Source organism: Macrotis lagotis, chromosome 1 (assembly GCF_037893015.1).
Source record: "Macrotis lagotis isolate mMagLag1 chromosome 1, bilby.v1.9.chrom.fasta, whole genome shotgun sequence".
Lineage (NCBI taxonomy): Eukaryota > Metazoa > Chordata > Mammalia > Peramelemorphia > Peramelidae > Macrotis > Macrotis lagotis.
Genome location: NC_133658.1, coordinates 253,084,241 through 253,095,145, shown reverse-complemented (window position 1 = coordinate 253,095,145; position 10,905 = coordinate 253,084,241). Strand labels below are relative to the sequence as shown.

General features: G+C 37.2%; 1 long non-coding RNA gene across 1 annotated transcript in view; it reads right to left on the bottom strand.

Moving 5' to 3' along the window:
- Nucleotides 1-284: 284 nt before the first annotated feature.
- Nucleotides 285-10,905, bottom strand: part of LOC141515953 (uncharacterized) — a 37,222-nt gene continuing 26,601 nt past the window's right edge. Inside the window, exon 3 of the long non-coding RNA XR_012476576.1 lies at nucleotides 285-967. This is a non-coding gene — a long non-coding RNA (uncharacterized LOC141515953). The remainder of the gene's footprint in view (nucleotides 968-10,905) is intronic.

Sequence of the window (10,905 nt, the reverse complement as noted above, 5' to 3'; positions counted from 1 at the left end):
GCCATTGTTCCCCAGTCTCCGTTTTGTTAAGGGAAGTTGTACAATAATCATAAAAATTATGCACATCAATTGAGCCCAAGCTCTTTGCCATAACAGTAGGTAAGATTTTGGAAAGTCTCACAAAATCTCAGTAGTTTGCATCCCCAAATAGAAATACCTGGGAACATTGATATCTAGTTTTTTTTGTTTCCCCCATCACCTTGAACTCCTCTGTAAATATTCAGACTAGTAACATTTGATCATATAACATGTTTTATTTAACCAAAGGAATTAAAAAAACCAAGATATGGTTATCACTTCCACATTGCAACTTTCCCCATCAGTTTTTTTTTTTTGTCAAGGCAAATCAGGTCCTCCTGACTCCAGAGTTTGTGCTTTCTCTACTTTGTATAATATCAGCATATTTTATCTTTTAATTCCATAATAATTCAGACTTCTCTGGTATGAGGGGAGAATCAAAAATTTAATTTGAATTTTCCAGATCATGGGGGTACTATGCCTCTAACCCTTATGATGTGGAAGGGGTAACTTGTAATCAGAACTGATAATTGAGCCCCCTGACTATCAGGAAAATGATTCTCCTTTGACAAAATGAGTCGAGAAACGTGTCTCTTATGGTCAGTCTTATTAGGAGACCTAAACAATCCATATGACTCAGCACCAGTGAAGGGATAGTTTGGAGAGGCTTCCCAGCACACCTGGCTCTTTTCTAGATTGATCTTTCTAGCATTAGAAAGAGGAAAGACTATGGAATGACTATTCTCCATTTTGGTTCTATTATCAGTTCAGCATTTCCATTTATCTTCAAAGTCTTAGTGCACACGGTTTCCTGAAGAGGCCATAGATGTATATACCTTTCTCCAGGTCTCACAGGCAGTTTGATATCTTACATTTCTTTTTTCTCATAGTCCACTTCTCTCATTTATGAAAGTAGATTTCTCATGATTCCAAGTGCTCTGGAAACTTCCTGCAAATGAGAAGGGAAAACCTTCTTGGTATGTATGCCCTATTACTTTCATTATAATTCATATTTATACGATACTTTGTTTGGAAATTATATACAACATCTCATTTAATTATTGTAGAGACAGGTAGCTTAGGGGAAAGAATTCTGGCTTTGGAGTCATAAGACCTGCATCCAAATTCTAACTCGTCTGTATTTAACCATGTGATTTTGATGAAGTCCCTTCACCTCTGAGCTTCAGTTTCCTCATCTGTAAAATAAGGTATCTAGACAGGATAGCTTCCAAGATTCCTTCTAACTCTAAACCTATGATCAGCTAAAACCACTGAGAGGTAGAGAGCTGAGATAATCATTGTAAACCAGTCAAAAAGGGGACCTATATTGAGTATCTACCATGGGCCCAATATTGTCTAGGCCCTGCAGAGGATCCAGAAATATAGTCCTTGCTCTCAATCAATTGAACACCATTCATTAATCAAGTGTATAAAGCATTTTTTAAGTGTCTGCTATGTACAAGGCTGGGTATATAAAGACATAAAAAAAAGCAAAACCGTTCCTGCCCTCTAGATGCTTACATTTTATAGGGGGAAACAATATGTACAACTGAAACAGTGAGCATATAGTTTAGAATATAGTTTCAGGAGCTCAGAAATGAGAGGGACTGTGAGTGTCAAGGAATTTCCTAGAAGTGGGATTTTTCTGGACCTTGAAGAATAATTATAGGCTATAACTAGAGAAAGTGGGTGGAAGTAATGAAAAGTAAATTTTGAACAATACTAAGGAAGGACTGTCTAATAATGAGAGCTGTCCTCAAGTAGAATAGTCCCCTGAGTGCTTGTGAGCTCTCTGTCATTTAAACAGAAGCTGGATAAATAAATGTCAAGTCTATTGTAGAGATTTATGCATCAAATTAAGATTACATTAGACCATTTCCAAATCTGAAATTACTAGGTTCTGTTCTTTACTCTGTATGACCTTGAACAAGTCAGATTCTCTGAGGCTTAATTCTCTCAGCTATAACATGAGAGAATTGGTTTACACTGATATCAAAGATTCCTTCTAGTTATAAAATGCTATAAACCTCTAGGGTTCCTTTTAGCTCCAAGATTCTATGATTCTTTGGATAGAATTTGGAAAGATAAATTGGAGGAAGCTTGGAATGGTGGAAAGGATATTGATTATAATACTTAAAAACTATGAGATCAAGGGCAAAACAATTTCTCTGAAACTAAATTATTATTTCATCTATGAAAAGGGAATAATAATATTTAAATTAACTATCTCATTGTGTTTTTGTAAGAATTGCTTTATAAGCCTTAAAATGCTATGGAAATTTAAACTAATATGATTAGAGGAGAACAAATTAGGCCCATCCTCCATTGTACCCTCCTGATAGTAAGAACTGATCTCAGATACTAGGTTGGCCACCTACACTACATATGTGATTCTGAACAAGAATCATCCTTAATATGAGCTACAGCTCTCTACTTTAAAATATGAGGTTGTTGGATTAGATGATCTTTGAGGTTCCTTCCAGTTCTAAATCCTATGATCCTGACTGATCCCTGGGAGTTGAGGGGTGGGGGTGAGGATGGGGCAGTACTGGCAAAAATAAGAGAAGCTTGGCTGGGTACTCTCCAGCAACAAGTGGAAGATAAGTTTTCAACCCCAAGATGACAAGCAACATTCCGTCCCCAGCATTGCTGGTGGTGACACATTGGCCTTGAGCTGGAGCCAAAAGTCACTTCCAGATCCGAGGGGACAAAAAACAAGGAACAGGTGTGAGCCCTCCTCCTGCCCCCCCCCCCCGCTTGTCTTTCTTTGTCTGTCTGTGTGTCTGTGTGTCTTTCTGTCTGTCTCTGTCTGTCTGTCCATCTGTCCGTCCATCTCTCTCTCTCTCTCTCTCTCTCTCTCTCTCTCAATCTCTCTCTCTCTCTCTCTGCCCATGACTATCCAGCATCCCAACAGTGGACCCCAGTATTGCTGTGTGCAATAGATAGGTTGTCTGCTGATTGGGGGAGACAGGAATGTGATTTCAGGCCTTATGCAGGAGCCACTGAATGGGTGAGGGTCTGTTTCTAACTTGTGAAGGACCCAGAACCTATGGTCCAGTATGGTTTAGTAAAAAGACCTAGGTTTGGAATTAGAATCTCAGATCCTGGATTTGCTACTTAGTGCCTCTGTAATCTTAAATAAATAATTTAACCTGTTTAGGCCTCATTTTTCCTTTACATAAAATGATGTTGGATTGTTCTGGAACATAGGCACATAGACATGCATATAGTTTTATTTTTTTTAATTTAGAAATGAAAATAAATTTACAATAAAAAATAATTAAAAGTAAAAGAAAAATGAAAATCCTTTTGCAATGGAATACTCTTAAGTCAATATACTAGCAAGCATGTACAAATACCATTGCTCATGAATTTTCATTGTTTTATAAGGGTACTGGTTGATTCAGAGAAGCAACGAGGATGGAAAGGACAGGTCTACAGTCATTTCTGAGAAAAGTAGCATCTCTCCCAGAGAGACAGGATCATAGGTACAGTAGAGATAAAAAAAAAAAAGACAAAAAGATAGAACCTATTTTCAAGGAACTTACAGTCTAATGGGTGAAGGCAACATGCAAGAACTCATGTACCAATAAGATAGATCTATAAGATAAATTGGTGGCAATCTTAAAAAAAGGCACTAAGATTAGGGGGAATCAGGAAAGGCTTTTTTTAAAAAAAGTTTTTATTTAAGGCAATGGGATTAAATGACTTGTCCAAGGTCACACATCTAGGCAATTATTAGATTGATATGAACTCAGGTCTTTCTGACTCCAGGGTTGGTGTTCTATCCACTGTGTTACCTAGCTGCTCTCCACTGCACTACCTGGCTGCCCTGGCTTTTTTTTTAAATGAAAGCTGGAACTTTAGCTGAGACTTGAAGGAAGCCAAAAAAACTGATAGGCTGAGATGAGGAGTGAAGAAAGTCCTAGGCATGAAAAACAGCTAGAAAATAGGAGTTCTCCTATTTTGTGAAGAGTGTGAAGGATAGTGTCTTTGGATTGCAGAATGCTTGAGAAGGAGGAAGGTGTAAGAAGGTAGGAAGGGGCCAGTATGAAGAACTTTCTAAGTCAAAGAGATTTCAAATTTGATTCTATAGTTTAATGATGCAATCGCAGTTGATTGAAAGGGAGCTGAGGAAAACATGTTCAGACCTGTGCTTTAGAAAGATCAATTTGGCAGCTGGATGAAGGGTGGATGGGAGTGGGGAGAGACTTGAGGCAGGGAAACCAACCTATAGCATATTGCAATAGATTATCATGAGATAATGAAGGTCTGCACAAGGAAGTATCAGAGGAGATTAAAGGGGTATATAGCATGTTACCAAGGCAGAAATATCAGGACTTGTTTGGAGAAAGGGAAAAGATAAGAGAGAGTAAGAAGATGAGGAGGGCATCTAGGGAAGACAGTGGTACCCTCCACAGGCTTAAGATGTCTTTAAGATATTTAGTGAGGTTAAGTGATCTGTCTAGGATCACACAGGTAGTATCTGAGTTGAGATTCAAACCCAGGTTTTCTTTTTTTTTTTATATTAGTTTTTGCAAGGTAATGGGGTTAAGAGGCTTGCCCAAGGCCACACAGCTAGGTAATTATTAAGTGTCTGAGGCAGATTTGAACTCAGGTACTCCTGACTCCAAGGCCAGTGCTCTATCCACATGCCACCTAGCTGCCCCCAAACCTAGGTTTTCTTGCCTCTATAGATGTCCAATGTTCGATACCACTCTCTCTATCCCTTGGGTTGCCTGAAACACCACTTAGAGATCGGTCTGTCCTTCACAGGTATTTCTAGCCTGTGGCATGTAGCATCTATTCTGGGACTCTTAGAACTATAGGTCTGCCAGAGTACTGAAGGGGGTCAAGAATCAATCTCTGAGATAAAAGAGGGACTTAAAAGATTATCTAATCCATCTCTCCCCCTTCTAAGATAGAAATTTCTTCTCTGACACTTCTGGCTCAGGTAGAACTATATCTAATTAAACCTAGTGATTATCTATTTTTTCTCTACTCCTTAAAAAGCAATAACAATAAGCTCAAGGGAAAGTGATTTCATGATAACCGAAAGTTCCTGAGAGGAAGAGAGCTTCATTGATTTTATCAATTTCATCAACATATGAATAGTTAATCAGCCTAGACAAGGCAAAGTCAAGTCACATCAAATTAACAAGTATCAATTAATCACTTACCATAAATGGGTCAGGCACTGTGATAAGCCTGAAAAAAAGATAGAATAGGATCTATACAGATTGGGTGGGATAGCCAGGTGATGCAGTAGATAAAACACTGGGCCTGGAGTCAGGAAGACCTAGTTTTAAATTCAGCCCTCAGATTCTAGCTACATGACCCCAGGCATGTTTGCCTTAGTTTCCTCATCTGTAAAAAGGGGATAATAATAATAATAATAGCACCTACCTCCCAGGGATGTTGTGAGGTCTAAATAAGATAATAATTATAAAGTGCTTAGCACAGTGCCTGGCTGTAGCAAGTGTCATATAGATGTTAGTTATAATTATTATCATTAGGCATAATAATAACTTTTCCCATTTATAGAGTATGTTTACATCAGCACTTTTCTCATAATAAATATTTGAGGTAGAGGTTGTCAGAATTGTTATTTTTATTGTTTATAGTGACAGATCATCTAGTCTAATCCTCTTGTTTTATGGTAGAAGAAACTGAATATCAGAGAGATAAGGGATTAGATCAAGGTCATACAGAGACAGAATTGGATTGAAAATCCAGATTTTCTGCATCTAAGTTTGGTGTTCATTACACCAAAATGTAATTAACTCTGCTTTGTATGAGTTTAATCCTCATGGTTCCTCCAGACTAATTGTAATGAGGAGATGAGGGTATTTCCCCCTCTCTAAGGTCTGATGGATACTCATGAGATGATAGAAACATAGGATTTATAACTGAAAGGTTCTTTGGAGATCAACTAATCTGAAAAGTGTGGTCCTCTGACCCAGGGCAGGGGAGCTCTGACATCCTTTCAGGGTATCCTCTAGCTCAGAAATATTTTCATAATAATGCTGAGGTATTATTTGCCCCTTTTCACAAGTATACAATGAATTTAGCTGCAAGCATGAAGACTGAGTTAGTATCTTTTCTGTAGAATTATACTGTTGCCTTACAAATGGAAAAAATCTATAGATGACTGAACATACTGGTTTATTTCTATTAGTTATTTTGTTTTGTGCTTTTTCAGTTGTGTCCAACTCTTCATGATCCCATTTGGGTTTTTTTGGCAAAAAAAACTGGAATGATTTGCATTTTCTTCTTCAGCTCATTTTACAATTGAGGAAACTGAGGCCACCAGGGTTAAGTGACTTGCCCAGGGTAACACAGGTAACACGTATCTGTTCAGAGTTCTATCCATTGTGCCATCTAGCTGTCCCCTATTAGTTATAAGCAACAATTAATCACCAAAGGCCTTCATTTATTTTTTTATTTATCTTCATTTACTTGGCAGAAAATACAAGTGGTGTTGAATTATTCAAAGTGTCAAATAACATTTTTATATTTCATGTTTTATCCAAGTACATAAAATCCAGGTCCATGGATTTTATTCTAACAGCACAAAAAAGGTCACTTGTATAGTATAAGACTATATAAGACAATATGGTATAGAGGAAAGAGAGCTAGATTTAGAATATGAGTCTAAGCCCCAGTTCTGTTACTTGCTATCTGGGTCATCTCCCAAAGCCTAGTTCTTTGTTCATAAAATTAGGTCAGTGGAGTACATGGTCTTTTAGATAGGAAGAGCCAGGTCTAAATCTATGGTCATATGGCCAAGAGAAGAGGGCAGTTGTCCGGAAGCAGGGATTCCTAGCAAGAGCATCCTGAAGCCCTTTAGTAGAATATCAATGTTTCTTGGATTGGAATAGTAGAGGCCAACAGTGGCTAGAGAAAGAGCTCCCATTTGATCAGTGACAAAAGGTAAAATTGGACTGAGAACACAGGCAGTGCTAGAGGAAAAAGTATAGAGGAAAGAATCCTGAGTTGGGAATCAAGAGACCAGTTTCTTGCTCCAGCTCTAACACTTTATGACACAGTTTGACTTTGAATAACTCTTCTCATCTTTGAACCTCAATTTATTCAGCATAAAAATATTAAAGATATCTGCCTTGCCTTCTTCACATGGGTGTTTTATAATGATCACAAATAATATCACCAATAAAACAGATAATAAATCATTATGTCTATTATTAAATATCAATAATTATTAATGATGTTATTAATGCTGATGATAATATCAAAATCATTTGAGGACAGGATCAAGTTCTTATCCTCACCATCATTCTGTCTGCTACTGGAATTATTCTAAATATGTTTTGAGTGAGCTTTTGCAAAAGATGAGTCACTGTTCCACTACTTTTGTTCAGTTATAAAAAGTAATCATTTTATTCATGTACGCAATAATCCATAGAACATTCAACATAAAACAATGATAGCAGGATGGCTTATTTCAGGGTCATTTCTATCTGCATTTCGTCAAAAAAAGATATTAGAATGAAGTTATGGTGATGGTGGCGATAGTGTTGGTGATGGTGATGAGGATGATGATGATGATGATGATGATGATGATGATGATGATAATGGTATTGTCTTCATACCCCAATCCACTATCTGTCAAGGGATTGGGGCTGCTGCAAGTAGGGACATGAGCAAAATAAATGAGGTCCAGCCAGGGTAAGGAATAACAGGGACTTTTTATGCCCTGTATTCATGACAGTGGCAATGAAAGCCTGGCAGAAACCTTGAAACATTATCCAATTGGACTCTGGTAATACCACTGAATGAGTAAAACATTCCAGCCGGTATGATGCCACTGTTGCTATGAATATAATACATACATGGGCCAGCAAAAGGTTGTATGCTGCTAAGCTGATGCTACTCAAAACCACTGTGATGAGCAATTTGAGATGGAGGTTTACATTTGAGATGAGAGGCTCTATTTATGTTCAAGTATTATGAGAAAGCAACATAAACTAGAACAAGTCAGAAATGGCAATATCCCTTTAGCTGGAAATATTTCAGTGCAGCTGGTACTGACCTGAAAGCAGCCAAATTACAAGGATAGGTTAGATTAAAACATTTTATTTTCTTATTTTGAAAAAGAAAATTTCATTGAATCCTTTACTGAAACTTTATAACACCAACATTTCCCAATATAGTCCTCTTTTCACCCTTTTGATGATGCTTGTCCTTTGTTCTAGAAGAGAACCATGATATCATGAAGGTGATGCCATGACAAGCAAGTGAATTGGATTTGAGTGAGGGGTGCTGTGCTAAGTCAACAACCTTGCTTTCTCCTCCAGAGCCATCTAGGTCCAGTGGCCAGATATGAATCAAGACAACTGTAAATTGTCTTGAATATGAGGCAAGGTTAAGTGACTTGCCCAAGGTCACACAGTAAGTTATCAAAAGTCTGAGGCCAGATTCAAGCTCCCTTCCTCCTGACTCCAAGACCAGCGATCTATCCACTGTACCACCTAGCTGCCCCTATAAAAAAGGAAAAAAATTCAGAAAAAAGCAGTCAACATATCAAAAAAATCTGATGTTATTTTTAATGATAGACTCTCATAGTCCTCCATTTCTGCAATGAAGAGACAGGAGTGCCAACTCATTTCTCTTCTTTGGAGCTTAGCTTAATTATTATACAGCAAGTTTATAATTAATGCTACCTCAAATAAGTAAGATTCCATTTGGTGCAAATTATAAAATGATAACAAGTTATATTTGATACAAACTAAAATGCAGTTAATGTGATTTGTATGAACATATCAATATTTTTAACTTTGTCTATCTGGGGTAGCTAGGTAGTAAAGGGAATGGAATGCTTCGCCTGGGATCAGGAAGACCTGGATTCAAATCTGGCCTCACACATTTACTAACTATGTGACCTTGGACAAGTCATTTAACCCTGTTTGCCTTAGTTTCCTCATTTGTAAAATGAGCTGGAGAAGGAAATGGCAAACCACTGCAGTATTCATCCCAAAAAGAATCACAAAGAGTTGGACATGACTGAAAATGATCAACAACTTGTCAGTCTATACTTGCCTATTGTCATGTCATATGTGGATGTGCTGCATTGCTGTGTACCATATGCCCAAAAGTTGTTATTTTTTTAATAAAAAGCTCTCAAGAAAATAGCAGAGAATACCAATCAGTTTACGCTTCTAAAATATTTTAAATGATAATAAAAATGTTTTCATTATACCATCAGTGTAGGCAGATTTTTAGGTATAAAATTTAGTCACTTAAACTTGTAAAAAATATTATATTTGGCTTTCCCTTAAATCAGAAATATTTTTACTGTTAATAAATATTTAAAATCCATTTAAAATATTTTTCACTGCATATTACCTTTGAACTGGAACCAATGATCATATTTTACATGTAATTATACTTCAAGTAGTATACATTTTGAAAAATGCACTCACTTCCTGGGGATTCATGATTCATACTAATCAGTCCCCAGCTGTAATTTCACAGCATTTAACTGTACTTGTTTCCTTACTCTTCCCATTTATATTCTTGTTGACATTATGTACATGCATTTATATAGTACTTAAAAGTTTGCAAAGTTCTTTTATATTCCTTATCTCATTTGATCTCCTCCAGAGTCTTATGATGTTGGATCTAATTTTATAATTCATTTCATAGAGGAAGAAACCAGTTCATAGAGGTTAAGTAACTTGCCCAAGTTCACATAGCAGGTAAGTATCAGAGGTAGCATTTAAAATCAGGTCTTCTCAAACTCTACACCCAACACTATCTACTACTCCACACTGAAATTAAATTTGCAAAGGAGACAACAAATGTGAAATTAATTTTTGAAAAATATCAAGTGCCATAAGAAAAGTGGAATAGGCTTCCTCCAGAGGCACCTGAGTTGCCCATCTTAGGAATCTCCAGATTCAAATAGAATCTGGAACACTACTTATCTGGGTGAACTCTTGAAAGGATTTCAGTACTGTTTGGATCAAAGGGACATGAAGATCTTTGGGTTTCCATCCTGCTCTGAGTTTCTGTCATTCTGTAGTTCAATTTAAGGTGGTACTCATTGATGGCCAGAGAGGACCCTTTTCTCCTCTGGGCTCACAAGAGTTTATTGGCAAGCGCTTCCTGGATAGACACTGGGGTAGAACTCAACATGGCCCACAAAAATCCTTGTGTCAGTCAGGAAAACCTCTTGGTTGTATTATCTGGAAGAACTTGTCCTGCAGGCTGGGAAGGAGATTGTGGTTGCCATGGAAGACTCCTTTTATATACAAAGAAAGACTTCACCCAGGAGCAGAAAAAGAAAATGAAAGAAAAACAGCAGAGGGCATCTCACCTGCTTAGAACTAAAGGATCTGGATCATCTTTCTTTCCAGATAAGGTCTCAGTATCTCAGGCTATTAGTAGTAACTCACGTTTCTATAGGATTTTAAGATTTACAGAGCAACAGGTTCCTTGCAACAACGATGCAGGCTAAGTAGTCAAAGTAGTATTATTCCCATTTTATAGATAAAAAGACAAAGCTCAGTGGGACTAATTAACCAAGGTCAAATGATGAATAAATCTAGGACTCAGAAGTTCAGCATATCTCTTATTTCTCAGTCCAGTGTTCTGTTCACTGCCTTATTTGATATTTCAACAGATCTATAATTTCATTTATATGGCTCTTTCCTCTACAATATAGAGCAAAATCCATTCATACCTTTTCACCTTCTATTGCTCTTGTCCCTGGCCTCCCATAAATCCTCCACTTGAGATCCAACATGGTGAACATTTCTAGATCTTTTTCATATTTTGTGATTCCAGGACAAAGCTCAGGCTGTTCACCTGTCATCTTATTAATTTATTTAATCACTATGATTAAAGACCCAGGCAAGGAACTGCTTT